We start from the raw sequence: 23,827 nt of genomic DNA, 5'->3' as shown, positions 1-23,827 counted from the left end.
TGACCTGCTGGCACGTGAGACAACGAGAAACAAATTCAGCAATCTAGACCTTCATATTGTCCCACCAATAAGACCTCTTCATATCCTGATACATCTTCGTGCTACCTGGATGCATCGCAAGTTTAGAACTATGGGCTAACTCGAGAACCTCCCGTCTCAAGTCAGGAATGTCAGGAACACATAACCGGCCATGAAAACGTAGGCCCCCATCAGAACTAACACTCCAGTCGAAGTTTTCATCTGTACCAACCCACTTCCTCATCTTCACCAAAAGCTCATCATCTGCCTGAGCTACAACGATCCTCTCGTCGATAAGGGGCTGTACACGAATGTGTGCGATAACCTCATACGGCTCAACCACCGTAAACTTCTACTCAAAATTACGCACGAACTCTAACATATCCCACTCTACTATCATCAGCAGAGCCATAAACTCAATAGCCTTCTTACGACTCAACGCATCTGCCACAAGGTTCGCCTTGCTCGGATGGTAAGAAACATCGAACTTGAAGTCCTTCTATGTTTCCATCCATCGGCGCTGCCTCACATTCAAATCACGCTGCATGAAAATGTACTTAAGGCTCTTGTGGTTGCAAAAGAGCTCGAACTCCTCACCATAGAGGTAATGTCTCCAAAGCTTTAATGCGAATATGACAGCTGCTAACTCCAGGTCGTGCGTAGGGTAATTCTCTTCGTGATTCCTCAACTGACGCGAAGCATAAGCAATCACCCTGTCCTTCTGCATAAGGACATAACCCAGACCAACGCGAGAGGCGTCAATATAAATAATATACTCAACCCCTTGCTCTGGCAATACTAGCACAGGGGCGGATGTCAACTTGTCCTTCAGCTCTTGAAAAGCTAACTCCGCCTGCTCATTCCAAGCAAACATCAAATCCTTCCGTGTCAGTTGCGACAACGGTCTGGCAATCTTTGAGAAGTCCTGAATAAAGCGTCGATAATAGCCTGCAAGACCCAGAAAACTCCTTACCTCAGTAACTGAACCAGGCTGCTTCCAGTCCTGCACTGCAGCTACCTTGGCAAGATCGAAGGCTATCCCTTCCTTGGACACCACATGTCCCAGGAACTTGACTTCCTCTTTCTAGAAATCACACTTCTTAAACTGCGCAAAAAGCTGATTCTTCCTGAGAGTATCCAAAACTGCTCTTAAATGCTCCTCGTGTTCTTCCCAGCTCGTCGAATAAATCAAGATGTCATCGATAAAGACAATGACGAATCGATATAGGAATGGCCGAAACACCCTGTTCATCAGATCCATGAACACGGCCGGTGCGTTCGTAAGACCGAACGACATCACAAGGAACTCATAATGACCAATGCTAGTCCTGAAAGCGGTCTTCTGCACGTCCCCATCTTTGACGCGCAACTGATGATACCCTGACTGCAGATCAACCTTCGAAAAGTACTGTGCCCCTTTCAACTGATCAAACAGATCATCAATCCTGGGCAAAGGGTACTTATTCTTCACAGTTACCAAATTCAACCTGCGATAATCAATACATAATCGCAAGGAACCATCCTTCTTCTTCACAAACAAAATAGGTGCTCCCCAAGGAGACACACTAGGCCGAATAAAACCCAAATCTAGCAAACCATCTATCTGCTTCCTCAACTCCTCCATTTCACTCGGAGGCATACGATAGGTGGGTAGAGAAATGGGCACCGCACCAGGCATAAGATCGATAGCAAAATCAATCTCACGCTGAGGAGGTAATCCAGGAATCGACTCAAACACATCTTCAAACTCCTGAACTACCGGCGTACTAACCAACACTGATTCAGCCATACTCTCCAACAGAGAAGAATAATAATCAATACGAAGAGGGTAACTGACCTGAATTGTGAAAGTAACAGTCTCGCCCTCAGGTCCATGGATCGTCACTAATCTAGCTTCACAATCAATCTCAGCTCGTATCCTCGAGAGCCAATCCATACCCATAATAACATCGTAATAATAAAGCGGTGCGACTAAGAAATCAACACGGATCGATCCACTTCCCAGATCGACCAAACAATCCAAACAACGCTTGCCCAAAGCAGAGGAAATCCCCGTAGCGGTAGTAAGCGTCACTCCTTGCATAGGAACAGATCTCAAACCCAAACGCCTAACTGCCGCATAAGATATAAGAGAAGTAGTGGACGCTGTATCCACCAACATAGAAACGGGAATACCTTCAATGTGCGCTGTCACCTCGAAGGACCTCGGCACTAAGTCAGACATAGGTGCTTTAGCTGAAAGCGCATGAACTCGAACTTGTTGCTGACGATTCGGTGGAGGAACCATGGCCGCTAAGGTGGCCTGAAGCTAGGAACTGCAGGTCTGAAGGATGGATGAGCTGGCGCTGATCGAAGAGGTGGAGGAGAGATCACCTGAGGCATCGGACGGCTAATCCTCTGTGGTGGAGTAAAACCACTGGCTCGCATACGGGAGAAGCAGAAACGGTCCAAATGCCCTATCTTCCCACAATATGAACATTGAAGATCAGCTCTCATCTACTGAGCGGGCGGCGCTGAACGCCTCGGAGGAGAATCTGCTCGTGGCCTCTTGCCGAGGAAAGGTGCACCCTGGAAATCCGGTCGCGGCCTAGGAATCATCGGTGCTCGCATGCGGGACGACCTATCCCCGTCCTGCTCTGCTCGTATGGACATGCTCACTAGCTCTGCATAAGAAGAAATGCTAGCACAGCAAATCTTCGATCGGATCTCAGGTCTCAATCCCTTAGAGAAATGCAGCATCCTCATCGGCTGATCACCCAGGATCAAAGGAACATACCGACCCAGCTCAGTAAACCGGTTCTCATACTCCGTCACCAATAGTCCTCCCTGGCGGAGGCGAAGGAACTCACTTTCCTTCTTATGTCGGTACATAACCAGAAAATTCTTCTCGTGGAAGCGCGCCTCAAACGCCTGCCACGACCACTCAAAACCTTCCTCTACAGTGCGAAGAACACTGTCCCACCACAGACTGGCCTCCTTCTCAAACATGATGGAGGTAAGCTCAGCCTGCTCGACCTCTGCACAGTGCAGCGGTCTCAGCATCTTAGAGATGCGGTCGATCCAATACTCGGCCTCCTCAGGTCTATGAGAACTCGCAAACGTAGGAGGTCGCAAGCGCTGGAATCGCTCGAAAGTGCCGCTGGCACTGGCGCTCCCAGATGGAGGCATAGGTGAAATAGGTGGAGTCGCCCCCACTGACTGAGCAAAGATGTTAGCCATGGAAGAGAGGAACTCCTGCTGCTGTTGCTGAAACTGCTGCTGCTGCATCAACAGCATCATCTGCTCAAACCTATCAGTAGGCGAAGCAGACGAGGTGCACGGCTCGGCTCAGGAACCGAGGGCGTGACTGGAGGAGCCATAGGTGTCGGCCCAACACTGGCATGAGACGGACCCGCCTGCGGATCTGACTGGCTATCGCTCAAGGGAGGAACCCCAGCAAGTGACTCAATCAAGGAGAGACGGGCCGAAGACTTCGAACCCTTAGGAGGCATCCCTACATTCAACAGAGGATGCAACCTGTCAGATTCTACGTCACATAATCCATCCACACAGTAACACAGCACAACTCCAAAAGCAAACAACATGCATTCCATTAATCAAAATCGTCGCAATACAAGTAGTGCAGCAATACATGAATCACGACTAGAAAAGCATGTAAACAACAACATCAACCACTTCAAACAACCATAGCAACTACAAACAACCACAAACAACTACAACAACTCCAACTACAAGCCAACAATGACTACACATAGAAAGAAAATAACAAACAAAGTAAAGAACTACCACGACGACAGCTACTCATCGAAATCAGGAGATGGAGGCGGAGCACCCTTATCCTGCAAGCAACACAGGATAGACTTCAGAGTTCGAGTCACCTTCTTAAACTTATGTTTAACAAGGCCTCGAAGATCAACAATATCCTGGCGTAAAACAGCCTGCCCTTCTTCAAGCCGTGCGAGATGGGCATTTCTGGCAGTCTACTCTGCGCTCTGCTTTAGCGCCACAGGAGGAGAGCTATCACTCGAATCCTGTGCCTCATCCTCTTCCTCGTCCTGCTCTGTTTCTTCCTCAATCTCAGCACCACCTTCAGCATAACTCTCTTCACCATCGCTCTCAGACTCAACCTCACTCTCTGAGGCATGCCGACCAGAACCGATCTCCATCTGCTTAAGAGTCCTCAGATTGATATGACGAACAGGAACCGGCTTCTCAGCTCCAAGCCTATAGCCAAACTCATGTGCAAGCTTGCAAATAAGGCGGCCAAATGAAAGCGACTCGGTCCTCCTACTCGAACGAGCGATGAGAATAATCTGGCGCAGGATGTACGTCGGCACACACAACTTCGCTTCCTGCCCCACCTGATACAGAAAATCCACCATCAGGCGTGTACACTCGCTGCGATTGCTCCACCTTGGGTATACATTGAACGTACACATGTGATGAAGCAAACGGAAGTCGTCCATCATGTAGGTAGCTAGAAGACTCCTATTAGGCTGCCATTCGACCAGACGACCACACAAGGATTGGGTGCGACGATCCCTCTCGCGCACACTGTTCACATTCTTCTCGCTGGCATGCACTTCACCAAGTGGCACATTCAGGAGTCGGGATATCAAAGCAACACTGACAATACCCAGTCGACTGCTACCACAAGGAATCTTGAACTGCAGAGGCTCCAGCGAAGGATCAAGAATATTGGCATAAAAGGCTCGAACAGTACTAGCATTCGTGCGATACTCGCCTTCGAACAAGGGACACCAACCAGCCCCTTCTAGGCGCTCCAACAACAAAAACTCACCATACAGCCGCGGATCGACATGAGCCTCAAAAAGGACTTTACGGCCTTCATAGACTCCATGCGACAACTCCGCCAACAAAGTTCTACCAATGGGAGCTCGAGGATCGAGGTCCCGCTTGGTCTGGAATTCACACGTGGTGGACGTGCTAGCGGCAGCACCTCTCGACTTCCGTGCACGGGTTGGGCAGCTAGGCCCGGCTTCATCCACGGGCACTCTCTTCTTTTCCATCAAAGAAAGAAGAGAAGAAATAGAAAAGATGGCCGTCACAATCTCAAAGAGGGCCATGAGAAATGAGAGAAAGAGAGAAATAGGAAGATGGTGAAGCTTTCACACACTTGAGAGCCAAAAAGGGAATGTAAGAGCTTAAATGAGAAGGAAAGAAATGGAAATCAGCAATGGGAGTGAGGGTTTTGAGATGGGGTGATGGGTTTGCATGAAAATGGAAGAAGAAGAGGATTTGGAAGAGATTTGGAGAAGATTGGAGAGGGTTTTCAAGAAAGGGAGAGCTTGGGAGAGATGTTTATGAAGGAAATAGGGTTTAGAAAAGGTTTTAAATAGAAAACCGTGGAGGGGTGGGCCACACAATGCCTAGAAACCATCAGCCCACGCCATCCTGGCCCGCTGATCGGCGAGCCCTCGTCGAACCGGCGATGGCATTGCCGGTCTTTGGACCTTTCGGCGATGCCTCGCCGTTTTGGCAAGGTCCTCCTAGTCCCCCATGGTTAGAAAAGTGTGGTTCCCCCCTGGGCCCCACAGGAAATGCCCTGATCGGCCCCTTGCATTTGACACCTATCGGGCCATTCTGGCAGAAATCTGATTCAAATAAAGATTTCTTGAAGGTTTAAGGGTTAAAAAGGGAAGATAGACCATCTAAACTCATAATTAGATGGTCTAGGAAAGGTTTCGGGTCGCTGTGTGTGATTAGGAGAGAGCACAAACTCGATCTCGGCGAACGTTTTCAAGAAACTTTCGCCGATAGAAGCTACGGAGCACAAACACACAATCTACAATAGACCCGCACCCAAATACACTGAAGTGGTGACAACGTGCGGTGTGTGACCATAACCCAGGTCCAGTTTAATCCAGATCATGCTCTGATACCAACTTGTAACGCCCTGAAATTCGGGGGTCGAGCATGACTCAGCTCCTGAGTTCCAAAACATCACTTATGCAACATATTTAATGATGGATGTATGTTGACTATATTAGTGCATAAAACATGGAATAGATTAAGCCAAAACACAGATATAATTCATGGATAAGTGAAGAAAGCAAGCGGAAGACTTATAGAAATATATGTGTACAAGTGTGAATCCCTGAAGTACATATACAAACCAGGTCGTACTGTAAGTGTTACTTAACAAAATTACAAGTATCAAGTTACATCATTTAAATTCCAAAAATAATTCTAGAGTCCCGCGCATCAGAACAAAGTTCGCTAGAACCCGTCTGAAAACTGCATATAGGAGAAAGCAGCCTCATCATCATCCATCTCTCGCTCTGCCTCAGAAGTCGCATCCTCATCTGCAACATCAGAACCTAAGATAGAGTCTAGTGGGTGTTTAACACCGCCCCAGAACGTGGGAGTGAGTGATCAACTCAGTGGAACAATAAGGCACTAGTTAACATGTTATCAGTTCAATCAAACAGTAATGATAAAGCAGAACAATTAAACAAATCCTAAGTACTCTTGTTAATGCAAGGATGTATGCAAAATGATGCGTGCCCTCACGTGTACACCCTCAGCGTCTTCATCTTACGTTACGCATGACACCACCTCAAAGTGTGCCACATCTACAAAGCACATGCAAATGCGGTGCATGGATATGATTACCAAGTTGTTATTAGTCCTTTTCATACAGTAGGATTGGGAAGCTAAGATACCTTCCTCATATCACCATCCAAACAGTGATCCATTCTAGGGTCGTCAGTCCTAGACATCTCATACGATCATATGGTTTCAGGTCGTAGCAAAGGGCTCATCACCAATCAATGCTCACCTATCATACCTTTGTTACTACACCAAGGCTCGTCGCCTCAATGTGGTATCCAGGCATGCTGGAGGTCACTACAAAGGGCTCGTCACCAATCAATGTAGGCCGACAGCAGGAATATAGTGTCCCATACCACCATAATCGGTTCACGAGTTTAGTTGCTCACTGGTCACTATGGGGAGGCTCGTCACCCCACCGTAGGCCGACAGCTCGACCACGGTGTCCCATACCACCATGTCCGGCTCATGAGTCTTAGCGGATCAAGGTACCATGGTTAATAGGATTTCATCGGTATCCTAGATTCAAACAGTAGCGTCTAATACATGGTGAACATACATCGGACAATCGGGTTACTTGACGAACTTGACTAGTATGAGTGCATGTTGAGTTGAACGACATAGAGTGCGCAAACACTCCGCGTGGCCAAACCACTGCCGACAACTCTAATACGGCTCGGGTTCGTCTAATACGTCCTTTGTGGCAAAAGCAATCTTAGCCACAACCTTAACGCAGATTACCGATTTATTGGACTAATGCATAGTCCTAAACACAGTACACTACAACAGATAATCATATTAAATGTAGAACAGTAATGGAGCAACAACTCAATTCATGTGGTACTCAAGTATTTGAAGAATATCAACTTAACATAAATGTAAGCATAAGTAATGCTTGAACTTAAATAACAAGGAATGTAACTTGCGAGAAGGAAATCATACACACTAGTGGGAGAGTTGAGAATCGCTCCTCAACGCCCATACTAGGTTGGAATATCACATTTTAAATCATTCAGACATTTCTACAAACACTTAGAATACATATAACAACATACATGACGTATGTTGGAATACAAGCATTTGGACAATTCCTTTTACCAAGGAGTTATCATACATACATCTAGCATACATACATGACAAATAATCATGGCAAACACAAGTGCATATTTTATACGTATACGGTACTTTATACATACACATAGAATACACAAATCTCAATATAACACATGCATATCAGGAAAGCAACGTAAACACAACATTTGGCATGTGAAATCTCATCCATAACAAGAATCAATCTTTAACTGGCATTGAAAGCCTTGAAAACCATAACCTATACACTTAAAGTCCGCACCTTAAGCCAGAAAAGAAACACCGAACTGATTTAGACGAGTTATCTTCGTCAACGGCGATAGAATACCCTAAAACAAGGATAGAAATGAGATACAACAACATCAAGACTAATCTAAACTCTAACACAGGTTTGGGTTAGGTTAACTTACCCCAAGATGAACTCAGAATCGTCAGAATAACGATTCAAAGTGAAGGTTCAAGGATGTAGAAGAACAGGAAAGAATCCAAGATGATTCACCAACTACTCTCTCACTTTCTCTCTCTTTTCCACTCTCTCTCCAAGCTAGGGTTAGAGAAAATTCGTATGGAAAAGAGAGCTAGGGTTTAAGGACTATAAATAGGCCTCATATTGAAGAAAATAACCCCAGGGTCAAGGTATACTTAGGGTATAACCAAAACCTGACTCTCGCTATCCAACGAAGCACTTCTTGTAACGCCCTGAAAATTGGGGGTCGTGCATATACTCGATGACCATGGATCTAGGTCAGGCTGAGTTTTCGTACCGACCGGCTCTTCAGATCAACCGTGGCGAACCACACTCAATTCAATGGTCACGGAATCTCAATCAGGTCCACAAGCACAAGGATATGCCTGGGCCACTTTTCCTGATCAGAGGGTGAAATTGGGTCAAAATCCAATGGTCAGATAGCTTAAAATAATCGTGCAAGCGACACGACTCAGATTTCATAAAAACTTATTAAATTTCCAACTGTTCTCACATTCTTCACTCCGAACTCAATCAAATCGACCCAGAACATCACATGGACTTGATTTTCGAGGTGATGGTCAAGCCCAACATGGTGACCGCAACAGCCTAAGATCATCGCTATCGGACTTTCGACGCGCGGTCCAAGTCCGATCCAGAGCTTCCAAAAATTCCCCAGAACAACTGGATTTAGCGATGGATCCCAGATTTCAGATTAATGTATCGCTAACTAATCTACAAGTTTTGAGTCAAGCAGATCGAATTTAAAGTGATTGATGCGAATTTCACAAGCAATCGAGCATAGCGCTAATTACCCCAAAAACACTACTAAGGAAAGATAAGCACAAAATTCCCAAGGTCGTTACAACTCCAAATCACCTAGCATAGGAAAACATATATAAATGGATCGATTAAGCACATCCATGCTTACAAAACCAATGTATAATAAGGGAGAAATATACAATATTTAACATTCAACACACACCCCAACCACCATTTTGCTAGTCCTGAGCAAACATGTGAGCAACCAATCTTCAAAATCCAAATTCCAAACCTTTCTTAGAAAAATAGCATTCTGTGCAATCTTATACATATAAGTAAAATTCAAAGATATATGAATGCAATGTCATCAGTATGGAACGTAATATCACTAGTAAACCATTAAACTAAGTTCTACTTCATCAATTAATTAACAGAATGCATTCAAACATCAAATTCCTAGTGTGCTTGGTGAATTTCTAACTTATTTTTCTAGCTTTTTGATTTTTTATTGACGACTTTCACACAATATTTTTCTTTTTTCCTTTTTTATTGTTTTCTCATTGTTCTTCTTATTTAAGTACATACAATAGGTAGTAATTTTCTATTCCAATTGGTTTTTTGCTGGTTCTTTTCTTCTCTCCATATAAAGGTAGATAGGGATCTCCAAACTTGGTTCCTAACACTTTTTTTAGTAATATCAAGGTAAACATTAAGACTTCAACCTAACTTCGCAAAATATGAGCAAGACGTTGAAATATGAGCTATCTATGTCCTAAACGGGAGGTGAATAGGACTATACCACATTCTTCAAAATAATACATGAATAATAATTTCAATCACACGATGCATTAAGACTTTGATTCCAATTAATTTGTAGGGCAACCTTCACCTATTATTTTAGGCGGGACAACCTTATTCCACGACGTCCTTAAAATCAAACTTTCAAAAAAAAAAAGAAAGACAGAGAATCAACTAAATAATCACCACAAATGTACAAGGGGTTATAGTGGTTCGGTGTTTAAACCCACACCTACTCCACTCGCAAAATTACTACTCTCATAATTTTGGGTTTCACTATTTCAAGTTTTTCACAGGTTCACCTTAACAACCTCTTATAGTTCTTGTGAATTTCATGGGCTATCACAACAAAACCCCGTTTGTGATTTCACAAGTTATCACAAATCAACCCACAGAGATTTCAGGCTATCTCAGAAAAACCCAAATAAAGGAATAATAATTGACAATTTATACTTATCTTCAGATGACGATTTGAAGATGTATTTGAAGCTTGATGCAACGATCTTCTTTCTTAAGTGTCGAAGAGGCAGTATATACTCAACCAGAAAGAATATATGGATTTAATGAATTTCAAGGAATATAAACTCTAATGCTGCAAATTCAATTCTCTATTTCTCAAGTAGAGTATAGATTACTCTTTAATTGCATTTAACATCAAATTGAGTAAGGGAATTGAATATGCTAAATAAAGATAATAATTACCACACAGATAACTTGAGGAGGACCTGAATTTCTCTCTAACATGTAGAAGGTTTATCAGTGAATTTTTTTGTAGAATAGAATGAGAGAAGGTCCCTATTTATAACAAAAGAATTTGGAAATTCGGTCAGTCTAAAAATCGGTTTGGTTGGCCATATTCCAACAATTCCATTCCGATGGATATCAAATTGCGCAAGATAAGTTTTATCCAAAATTTCACTAGCCCAAGCCAAAATTTAGCTACCTGAATTCCCAATTTGACTGGCTGAATTCCCTAAAAAATTTAAGAATTCTTTGCTGGAAACTGACCTGAACTTTCTTCTGGCTGGCCGAGCTTCAAGTTAGGCTAGCCGAATCCTAAGTTGGCCTGGCTGAATTTGTAACAAAATTTTCAAATTTTCAAATCTGAAAACTTAGCTAGAACTAAAGTTAGTTTAGTCGAAGTAAGTTGGGCTGGCCGAACTTCAGTGCACATTCACTGTAGTTTACCCATTTTAAACATTTTTCGAAAGCACTTAACCTAAGGTCTTTCTAGGGTTATTCCACCTAGTGGAAGGCATATATAAAGATCTTTAATATTGACAACAAGCGACACTTTTAAGTCTTGAGATGTTGAGTAATCTTGAGCTGATCTTCATGAGATGCCGTGGAGGACTGAAGTGTACTTGCAATCTAACTTGTATCTTTATTTATGAAATTTAACAACTTACGTATGATACAGTTATTCATTAAAAAGAACTTTGTTCAAAAATATATTAATCAACTAGACTCTAGACTTTCAAAAATTGATTATTTTGTATCTTATCATTATACACTCAAATACATTCAAACACACAAAATATCATTATTCAAAAAGAATTTTGAGATCTAAAAATTAAAAAAAAAAATTGTTCAAAACTAAGAAAATACTGATTAGTTCCATCTAATCTCACCATAAAACTAAAAGCTACATTGTCCTCAATGCAAAAGATATACAATGCATTATAACATGAGACAATGAAAATACAAGAGGAATGAGTAAGAGAGAGAGAGAGTACCTAAGGAAGATCAATGTAATGTCATGAATTCTCCACTATCTAAAGGGATTAATACTAAAAAACAAACTAAAACAAACCTAACCATTCTATCATAATCTTAAGAAAGCAATAAATGCATAGGTGGACCTTGATCAGACTAGAAGGTTAGTCCTGATAGACAGGATCATTCAGAGGGATGGGCATATCCTTTGAATCAAATTTCTTAACAAATGGTTTAAGGCGATGACTGTTCACTTTGAAAATATTACCATTCATCGCATTTTCTATCTCGACAGTCCCATGAGGATAAACTATTTTGACTTTAAAGGGGCTAGTCCAACGAGATCTCAATTTACTGAGAAAAGATGAAGTGTTGAGTTATATGTGAGGACTTTCTAGTTTGGTTTAAAAAAATTTCACAGAATGTTCCTGTCATGAAACACCTTCATCTAGTCCTTGTATATCCAAGAGTTCTCGTAAGCATCATTCCAGATTTCATCAAGTTCATTCAATTGAAACTTATACAATGAGCCAACTTTGTCACGATTAAAGTTTAAATTCTTTATAGCCCAATACTCTTTATGTTCCAACTCTACAGGCAAGTGGCAAGCCTTCTCATAGACAAGTCTATACGGTGATATACCAATAGGGACTTTGTATGTTGTATGGTAAACCCACAATGCATCGGTCAGTCAAAGTGATCAATCCTTACAATCTGAGTTAACCGTTTTCTTAAGAATCTATTTAATCTCCCTATTTGAGATTTTAGCTTGATTGCTGATATGAAAATGATAGGGGGTGCTCACTTTTGTGAAATCATGTATTTCTTCATTAATGATTCAATGGGTCTATTATAAAAGTGAGATCTGTTCACAACCCCAAGTGTAGGGTCGTGATATAGTAATAATCTCGGTAAGACTGAGGTCGAATCCATGGACTAAAACTTGTACGTTTCTGAAAGTAACTAGAACTAGAACTAGAACTAGAAGAAATATCTAAATTAGAAATCTAGAAATAAAGAAGTAATTGCGAAAGGAATTTGAATAATTTAAAGGGAACTAGGGTTCTAAGGATCCACTTGCAGCTATTGGGATGTTTACTTATTTGATTCAAGTAACACAATTGGAATTGGAGTCCTATCCTATCCAATTGGAAGATATATCAATAAAATCAAATCTGAAATTTCATAGACCTAATTCTCATTGGAGGAGAATTGTGAAGGTTGGAAGGGATTCTATCACCAAACCATGCCCTGGAGACAATGGCTAGGATTTACCAATCCCACAATCCGAAAATGAGAAAAAGAAGATACTCAAAGCTATTGCAGATCTATTGTAATTTGATTCACAACAAACCATTAAAAACTAAAAGTATTCCTTAAATATAAAATTATAATCAAAGAAGTTCAACAAGAACAATAATTAAAACAAGAACAACATCCTAACATGCTACAAGCTTCAACTCTTAGCCTTAGCTAAGAGGTTTAGCCAACCATAAACATGATTGGAATTAAAACCCTAAAAGAAAGAATTAAAAACTAGGAAGAAAGAAAGAAGAAACTCTTGGATGACCGCTTCACCCCTTTGCTCTACTCCTCAAAACCCTAGATATCTCAAAAAGTCCGTAGGAAACCCATATTTATAGCCTAGTTCATGTAAGATCGTAAAACCACCTCAATTTACGCAGTCTGCATAACTCTGCGTAACGTGTTCGTTGACATCGAACAACCTTCGATGTCATCGAACGTAAGTCGAATTTCGAAAGTTACACTTTTACGCACTGCATAACTTTGTTTGTCATCGACACACCTTCAATGTCATTAAATAGGACTTCGATGTCATTGATCAATCTTCGAGTAATTGAAAAAGTTTCCAAAATAGTCCAGCGAGTTGCTTTAAATTCTTCCATAAATTCGATGTCATCAATCATCTCTTCGAGTCATCGAACATGACTTCAATTCATTGATATTTACTTTCAATATGTCCAACAACCAACTTGATTTTCATGTAAAAATTTGATGTCATCGACCTGTGTTCGATGTCATCGAATGATAGTTTCAATGTCTTCGAACTGTGGTCGATGACACAGATAATGAAGTGAATTTCAGCACTTTATTCTTTCGAATCATTCCTCTCCACTTGGTTTTCTTGAATCTCAGGGTCTTGAAATCTCCAATCTTGGTCTCTAAAGATCCATTCTTTGCCTTGGTAATTCTTGAACGTTAAATCTATGCTTTTAGTATTCTTTTCATTCCAAGCTCTCAGATTCACCTTGCAACACAAACATGCATAAAATATACCATTAAGTAGTATCATGTTCATCCAAGATATAAATGGGAGAAAATATGTAACATTCGACACTCAACAAGATCCTCCATCACTTATTACAACTCTAGGTGTTCCAAACTGGGATAAAATATGTTCCTTTAAAAACTTAATGACTGTGCAATGGTCATTATTTCAGAACAAAATTGCCTCAACCCATTTGGAGACATAATCAACAGCAAGGAGAATATAAATATTTCAAAAGGATTGAGAGAATGGTCACATGAAATCGATTCCCTAGCAATTGAATACTTTAATGATAAGAATGGGGTTTAGTGGCATCATGTTTCTATGGGATAACCCTCTTAATTTCTGATAATGCTCACACACTTTGCACAATTCATTTGTATCTTTGAACATAGTGGGCCAAAAAAAGTCACAATGCAGAATTTTCGTTGTGATCTTTTTACCTTAAAAACGGCCACCACATGCATGAGAATGGAAAAAGGAGACGACAATTTGTTGTTCACTAGTAGGCACACATCTCCTAATGATTTGATATGAGTAATACTTAAAAAGATATGGATCATCTCATAAGAACTTGCGTACATTGGTAGAGAATTTATTCTTATCTTACACAGTCTAGTAAGTAGGAATTGTACCTATAGCAAGATAATTAACAATATCATCACACCAAGGTAATTGAGAGACTTTAAAAAGTTGTTCATCAGGGAACATGTCGTTAATAGGTGTCATCTCCATGGAGTCAGATAGAACAAGCTGGGAGAGATGCTTAGTGTTGAGGGTCAAATATTACATATTATCCCCCATTTATTTCTTAGTTTTACAAACATAATATGGCTTAATGGTATATTTTACATGTGTTTTTGTTGCAAGGTGAATTTAAGAGTTTGGATTGAAAAGAATGCTAAAAGCATGGATTTAGTGCTTAAGAATTGCCAAAGCAAAGAAGGGATCTTTGGAGACTAAGATTGAAGATTTCAAGACTCCAAGATCCAAGAAAACGAAGTGGAGAAGGAAGGAAGTCAAAATAACAAGCATAGAAATCATAAAGACTGTGCCATCGAGAACCGTTCGATGACATTGAATTTATGAGGGAAAATCGAGTTGATTGTTGAACATATTGGGTGCTTTTCTCAATCAATCAAAGACATGTTCGATGATTTGAAGGAAGGTGCTCGATGACATCGGAGACTGCTCGATGGCATCGAATTTATTGAAGAAATAAAAGCAACTCGCTGGATTGTTTTGGACACATTCCTGATGACTCGAAAACCTATTCGATGGATCGAAGCTTCGCTCGATGACATCGAAGGATGTTTCGATGATGTAGAAACTTACACAGTGCGAAAGAGCGAAAAGGCGCGACTTTTGGATTCAAACCCCTTCAATGTCATCGAAGGGAGTTCAATGACATCGAAGGCATTACGTAGAGTATGTAAATTTGATCTGATTTTATAGATCCGTGGAATTTGGCTTATAAGTAAGGGTTTCCTAGGCACTTTTTGGGATATATAGGGTTTGAAGAAGTAGTGCAAGAGGGCGGAGCTGCTTCTCAAGAGTTCTTCTTCCCTTCTTCTTAGTTTTTAATAGTTTCTTCTAGGGTTTTTAATCCAATCATGTCTATGGTTGGCTAGATCCCTTAGCTAGGGCTAAGTGGTGAAGCTTATAGTATGGTTGGGATGTTTTTCTTGTTTGATTCTTGTTATTGTTGAACTCCTTTGATTCTAGTTTGATATTTAAGGAATACTTTTAGTTTTTAATGGTTTGTTGTGACTTAAATTACAATAGATTTGCAATAGCTTGAAGTATCTTCTTTTTCTGTATGGAGTTTGTGAAAATAGAAATCTTGTTGTTCTCTATCATCCTTTGGGCATGGCTGAGTGATGGAATGCCTTCTATTCCTCACAATTCTCCCATGTTGGTTGTTGGATCGGTATATCTTATTGTAAACCATTGTCTCCTGGGCATGGTTAGGTGATGGAATCACTTCCAATCCTCACGACTTTCATTCACTGAGAATTAGGCCAATGGAAGTTTAGATCTGAGTTTGTTGAATATATTCTAATTAGATAGGATAGGACTCTAATTTCAATTGAGTGCCTTGAATCAAATAAGGAAACATACTAATAGCTGCAAGTGAATCCCTGAAAACACTAGTTCTCACCTTTAAATTCTTAAGTTTCTAAATTCATCATCTCACAATTACTCCCTACTTTCCTGATTTAGGTTAGATCTTCTCATAGTTTTGATTCTAATTACTTTCAAAATGACACACAAGATTAGTCCCTGTGGATTCGACCTCGGTCTCATTGAGATTATCACTACATCATGACCCTACACTTGGGGTTGTGAACAAGTTTCTGGAGCCGTTGCCAGGGATTAACGGCTGTATTTTTTTGAGATTGATTAGTTTTAGAAGTAGGTTAAGATTAGGATTTATTTACTTTCTATTTTTCGGATTATGGTTTGTTTAGATTTTTAAAAAAACTAACTTAACTTTCGTGTTTTGTAGGATCCTAATATAGAAATTTCTAATTTGGTAATTTCTTCCTAATTTTTCTTTCTTTCTATTTCTAGATTAGGGTTTGTTTTATGTTTTTAGAAACTTTATAATTCTAGGATTGCTTTTTAGAAACTAACTCATCTTTCTATTTTTGTTTTTAAAAACTTTTTAATTTTAGAATTTTTATTTTTAGAAACTAATTTCTTTTGTTTTGTTTTACAGGATCTTAAATTCGGAACTTTCAATTTAGTAACTTCTTTCTAATTCTCTTCCTTTCCTAATCCAGAATTCTTATTCCCTCTTTCCTTTTTTAGTTTAAGTTAGAATATGAAATTGTGTGCTAAGAGTGTTTCATGCCCAAGTGGGTTCATGGCAACACTCAACCTCTTTTGAGTGAAGGAGGATTGGTTGAGCGGTTATCTATCCATCATAGGATTAGACACCACTCAAGATCCTCAAGGTTAATTGAGGTTATGGCTGCAAATCAACCTGTAAATCAACCGGTGAATCAGCTGCAACCTCGAGTTACGAAAGTCCGGAATGAGAATGAGGTGCACCATGCACCCTCGCCTCGTACTTTATGAGATTACTTACAACAGCGGGGGTGAGCACCCCTTCTTATATGGTTTGTCTACGAAATACAGGAAACATGGATATAAAGCCTGAAGTGATCCAACTCCTTCTAAAGATCCTTGGACTTGAATACGAAAGTCCATACTTGCACTTGCAAGAGTTTGACGAGGTTATAGCCACTTTATACCTTCCTAATGTGTCTGAGGACACGGTCAGGCTGGAACTCTTTCATTTCTCCTTGAAAGAGAAAGCTAAGACATGGTTGCACTCACTATGTCTGTGATTTATTGGCATATGGAATGACATGATGAAGGAGTTCATAAAAAAATTGTTTCCATACCATAAGACAAACATCATCAGGAAATCAATCATGAACTTCGCCCAAAGGGGAGATTAAAGATTCTTCCAATGTTGGGAGCGGTTCAAGGATCTCGTCAGTTCATGCCCACAACATGGTTTTGAAACGTGGCACATAACAACTTTCTTCCATGATGGACTGACATCTTCCATGTGCCAATTCGTCGAGACGATGTGCAATGGGGAATTCATGAATAAGAATGTCAATGAGGTGTGGGATTACTTTAACAAACTCGCTGAAACCGCACAATCATGGGACATCTCCCTAAAATCTAGTACCACATCTACGCTTACTCAAGCAAGGGAGAGAGGTGGGATATACTTGTTAAAAGCGGATGATGATATAAATGCTAAAGTGGCCAATCTCGCAAGGAAGGTCGAGGCCATGGAACTTAAGAAGGATAAGGGTTAGGAAGTTGTTTGCAGTATCTGTGCTTGCAACATACATATAAATGAAAATTTCTCAACAATACCTGCTTTTCAAGAGGCACTGAACGAGCAATCGAATGCTGTGAACAACTACCAAATACCTTTCAGTGGACCCATCCCTAACACATATAATCTTAGTTGGAGAAATCATCCGAACTTTAGTTGGAGGAATGGACAAACTGCTACTTCTCTAGGAATCCCTAATCAATTCTTGAATCAAGGGAAACCTCAAGAGGATCCGGTTTAGAAACATTTTCAAAATCAAGAGCTTATTAATCAGAGTATATCACAAACCCTTCAAGACCTTTCAAAGGCCATACAAGGGCGTGAGACAAAAAAATTCAATTGGAGAAAAAGGGATTCTTCCAGCATAACCTATTCCCAATCCTAAACAACAATACGAAATAAGTGATCCAAGCTCTTTAAATCAAATGGAGCAAGCTAAGACTACCACCACTCTTAGGAGTAGGAAGATAATTGACAAATCTATTCTGGTAAGGGCTGAGAAGTCTAAGGACTCGAAAGTAGATGAAACTGATAGACCTAGCAACACTCCATAAGAGTTAGAACCGAAACTCCAAAGCAAGCCGATTGCACCATTCCCTCAACAGTTGATTGCACCAAAACCTCTCTCTAACTCTCAGGACATTCTAGAGGTGTTGAAACAAGTGAAGGTCAATATTTCTCTACTTGATGTCATGAAACAAATTTCTTCATATACTAAATTTCTAAAAGACTTATGTACGACCAAGAGACGGCAAAATATTCAAAAGAAAATCTTTTTAACTGAAAAAGTGTGTGTCATCCTAAAGCAAGATGTGCTACAAAAATACGAAGATCCAGGAAGCCTAACCATTGCTTGTGTAATTGGGAATTACCACATTGAGCATGCACTTCTTGACTTAGAAGCAAGGGTGAATTTGATGCCGTACTTGGTCTGTAAGCAATTGGATCTAGGTGAATTAAAATCCACCCGGACCATGTTACAACTTGCCGATTGCTCAGTCTGTGTATCGAGGGGGATAATCGAGGATGTGTGGGTTGAGGTTGATAAATTCTACTATCTAGTAGATTTTATCATCCTGGATACTCAACCCATCGTGGACATGAGCAATCAAATTCCCGTCATTCTTGGTCATCCATTCCTTGCCAGTTTAAAGGCAATCATTAGTTGCAGGAATGGAGTCATGAGTATGCCTTTCGTGAATATGATATTAGAGTTGAATATCTTTTTCAATAGAGGCAAACAATTAGAGGATAATGACGACTCCTACGATAATAACCTGATTGATTCTTTCGTGGAAGATAGAGCACTTCTGACCTTATTCTCTGACCCTCTAGAGATTTGCCTGGCCCACTTCCATGATTTGGACGATGATAAGATTAGGGAGATGGGGACCATGCTGGATATTGTGCCGGTACTTGAAGTTAACCGGTGGAGGCTACAATTTGAAAAATTACCCCAAATTGATGTAGTGCTTATCACACCTCAAAATTGAAAATCGGGCTCACAAAATTTCTGATTGCCGAATCCGGTGCCGACAGCCTCCGTAGTACCCCATTCTCAGCTTCCAATGTCTATACACAAGATTCCAATCCTCAGATCTTACAAGGAGGGATTTTTTTTTGTACATTTGTTTCATAACAAGCATAATCACAAGTTTACCCAAATCACAAAGACAACATCATCATCACATATCCACTAATATAAACTTTGAATACAATGCCGAAAGGAAAATACATATATCGAAATTAAAGCTCCAGGAGTTCGCTGCATGCTCCAAGCTCAATGCTACTACAACCTAACGCCACTTGCACGCATCTATCATGCATAAGCTTATAGAAAGCTTAGAAGGTGGTGTAAGTGTGTGTGCATAAGGTAAGTGTCAAATATTCAATACCATGATATAATCATATAATATCAAAAATACTGGAAAGATCATGAATAATACGATATCAGAGTAAGCAAAAATATATTGGTAAGTCCATAAATACCATCAGCCATATCCAGGCTATGCGATGCAAAAATATAATGATCCAATATCATATACTGAGGAAGCAATGTAAATCAGCTATGTAATGCGAAGACAGAGTAAACCAAATATCAAATACTAAGTCCACGGATACCGTCAACCTTAATTAGGTGTTGCAATACAAAAGCACAGTAAACCAAATACTATGTGCTGAGGATGCAATGTAATATGTGATGCGAATGAAATGACTAAGTTAGAGTGTGAAGTCAGGATGATAGTACATAGTATCATAGGCTACAGGGTCTACCATAAGAGACTTCTATCCAAACTAGTCCCATACCTAAATTTGGATAGTCAGACTAAATATGGTAAACTACTGATCTCAGGTTAGTCATGCACCCCAACAGAAATCCTAGCCATTGCGAAGGTACATGTAACAAATAGTTACGCACCACCAGCCCGAGTGGATAGTGAATAAATAAATGAATAAATAAATGAATATACAATGCCTGCTTAATAAGTCCACATATCAGTACTATACATTACTGGGATCATCACCGGGGTCTAGTATACTCCAAGCTGGCTACCGCCCCTGCCGGTTGCGCAGCCCAGCGAGTGAAAAAGACCTCACTACCCACCTACCAGTAGTATACCAATGCCTAGCCGGCTCGTTAATAGTGGACCCCATTAGAGAGCTGGTCAAACTCAGCCTAGCTTACAGCTCCCTTACTAGGGTAAATAAGGCCACACCCTGTCCCAACCGACCACGACATAGTGGAAGATGCGGCCTATTGGTATCTGGCACCTGGGCACTCATGTATCCTCTCGGTCTAGACGTTGGGGCGACTCTTGGCCTTGGAGGTTTAAGACTTTCACCCACGGACATCCAAAGTGCCCAGATACTCGAACCAAACATTTTTACTGTCCCATCTAGCCATCCACAACATGCCTATGGAGGTCACAACCCTGATATCACCAGGGCGTACAGTAATCACAATCACACAATACAAGATGCATGAGTCATGTAGCCCAATCATGCATCAATCCTGCACATATTGTGAACTCATGTGGGATAACTCCACCTATTGGGGAGTCCCATAAACTATCTGTGCTATGGCATATGTAATGGTTAATCACATCTCATAATAAACATGCAGATGATGCATATGAACATGTATCATGATGTTCTTCTATCACATACTCATAATCGGTATTAATAACTGGCATTGACAATCGGCCTCGATAATGTGGACATTTAACCAACATTGGCCCCAAGGAATGGCCCACATAGAGCTTAACATATAGTGGGCCCATGGCCTCGCACATGGGCCTAATATACAACACCATAGGCCTCACTCAAGAGCTTAATACACATCACGATGGATCTCTCACATGGACCTAATATACATCACAACGGGCTCCATTGCCTAGCCCTCAAATGCACCATAATGTGCCTCATCACATAGGCCTCATATACATCACATTGGGCCTTAAACATGGACTGAATATACATCACAATGGGTCTTAAATACGGGACATATATACATCGCATTAGGCCTCGACAATTGGCCTCAATATTCGACCTCGACAATCGACATCAGATGATTGGCCTTGACAATCGGCCTCGATAACCAGCCTTGACAATTGGAATTAGCCTCGATAATTGAAATTGGCCTCGACAATCAAAATTGGCCTCGATAATCGAAATCGACTTTGATAATCAGCCTCGATAATCAGAATCGACCTCAAAAATCAGGATCAGCCTCAACAATCGGAATTGACCTCAATAATCAAAATCGGCCTCAACAATCAGCCTTGGCAATCGGAATCATTCTCGATAATCGGCTCGGCAATCGGAATTGGCCTCGACAATCGAAATCAGCACGGACAATCAGAATCAGCCTGAACAATTGGCCTCAGCAATCAGAATCAGCCTCGACAATCAGAATCGGTCTCAATAATTAGAATCAGCCTCAACAATCGGAATCAGCCTCTACAATCGGAATCGGAATTGACAATCAGAATCGACCTCGATAATTAAAATCACACTCAATAATCAGAATCGGAATCGATCTAAGGGAAGGTCACAATGAGGACATTTAACCATCATTGCCCATCAATGTGGATGTTTAACCAACATTGTTCCTAAGGAATGGCCCATATAGAGCCAAACATATAGTGGGCCCATGGCCTTACACAAGGGTCTCATACATCAAGTGGGCCGCATCACATGGGCTGGAAATACATCTTAATGGGCCTCATCATATGGCCATAATCACATCACATCAGGCCTTACTCATGGGCCTCGAATACATCACAATGGGCCACAACCCATGGGCTTCAAATATACAATAGGTGGGCACTACACATGGGCTAATATACATCATAGGTGGGCCCTGCACATGGGCCTCATAAACATCAAGTGTGCTGCATCATGGGCCACACTAATGGGCCTCTTACACATCAAGTGGGCTGCATCAATGGGCCACCCTAATGGGCCTCATACGCATCAAGTGGGTTGCATCAATGGGCCTCACTAATGGGCCTCATACACATTAAGTGGGCTCCTAATACATCAAATGGGCCATACCAATGGGCCATGTTAACTACACCTTTCATCCATTTCAGAAATCATTTTAGAGAATTATATAAAAAATGAATCATATCAAATGGATCATTTGGACCATACCACAAATGACGATGGAGATAATGATTTTGCACTATTAAAACCTTAATGGGCCCACCATAGTGTTCATTTTCCATCCAATCTATTCATAAGGTCACAAGGACCTGAACTGAGAGGAAACTAATATCACATTGGTCCAAAACTTTTGGAACCCAAAGGGTTTCAATGGCAGACGTTCAATCCCACTGTTTTGGCAGTGTGGTCCACTTAATACTAGATCTGTCTTATTTTTCTTCCCAAGCCTAGGACTGGCTCACCAAATGGATGGATGGTTTGGATGAACCAATACATTAGAGTGGGGTCCACCTACGTGGCCCACCTAGGACGGCTTGCCAAATGGATGGATAGTTAGGATGTAACATATACATCAGATTGTGGGGCCCACCATCCAACCATCTGGATGGTGCGACAAAGACCCATACATCATAGTGGCCCCACGTAAATGGATGGATGCTAGGGATACAACACATGCATCATGGTGGGGCCGTACATGAGAATACAGATGGACGGCGTGGAGGAATACATATATCACGGTGGACCCCGAGCTGCTGCTGCATGTGTAGTAAATACAGGCAGCGGCTGTTGGCCACCATCAAACAGATCGACGGTGGGGATTCAGGACACATCCATCAAGGTGGGTCCAGTAGGACCTGGTGATGTCAGTCCAGCAGCTAAGTAGGTGTTGGCTGTTGCTGGCCATAGCTAGCCGTCCAGTAGATGGATGACCCAAACATCATATATTTATATATGTTCTTTAAAGTGGGTCCCACGTGGTGGGCCACCCCACTTGATATGTATTACACACACACATATATAATATTAGCATAATTTATTATTTTATTTGTTTATTATTTTTTTGAATGGCTGATCTACAACGTCCAGGAAGGGATGGATGGCTAGGATATACGCATCATGGCAGGCCACACTTGACAGCAATAAGGTGGCCCCATGTCCCATGCATGGACGGGGTGGATTTAGAACACATGTCAGCGTGGGGTCCACAGCACCATCTAAACATTGGACACCATTATCCAAACATTGTCCAGCATCGTCCAGCATAATGGTGTCCATAGCACCGTCTAGCATAATGGTGTCCACAGCATCGTCCAGCATAATGGGGTCCATAGCACCATCCAAACATTGGATAACACTGTCCAAACATTGTCCAGCACCGTCCAGCATGAAATAAGTACATCATGGTGGTGTCCACAGTGTGGATCAAACACATGCATCAATGTGTGGCCCACCGTTCCAGTTGAACGGCTAGATGAAACACATAAATCAGGTGGGCCACATAGCATCACAAGAGGGAGAGAGAAAGAGAAAAAGAGAGCGAGAGAGGGAGAGAGACGTCAGATGGTGGAGGGACCCCGCCACTATGGGCCCCTCCCTAAACAATGCATACATTAAGATGGGTCCCACCATTTGTGGGCCCTGAAATCATCAAAATCAATAAATAAAATCACCCACCGATCGGCCTCCTTCTTGGCTCCTATGGCTTATTTTGCTCCTTAGCTTTCTTTTGATGGTTGAAGATGAAAATTGAGTGGTTAGGATGAGAGGGATAGGAAGTGGGCCAGACATAGCTTTCTCTCTC

At 41.2% G+C, this 23,827-nt stretch overlaps 1 non-coding gene across 1 annotated transcript; it reads right to left on the bottom strand.

Moving 5' to 3' along the window:
• Nucleotides 1-17,137: 17,137 nt before the first annotated feature.
• LOC131238409 (small nucleolar RNA R71) lies at nt 17,138-17,244 on the bottom strand. Its single transcript, XR_009167818.1, has one exon. It is a non-coding gene; the product is annotated as a small nucleolar RNA R71 (small nucleolar RNA).
• Nucleotides 17,245-23,827: the final 6,583 nt, after the last annotated feature.

The sequence above is a fragment of the Magnolia sinica genome, chromosome 2 (genome assembly GCF_029962835.1).
Source record: "Magnolia sinica isolate HGM2019 chromosome 2, MsV1, whole genome shotgun sequence".
NCBI classification, from domain to species: domain Eukaryota; kingdom Viridiplantae; phylum Streptophyta; class Magnoliopsida; order Magnoliales; family Magnoliaceae; genus Magnolia; species Magnolia sinica.
This window is presented reverse-complemented; position numbering and strand designations above follow the sequence as displayed.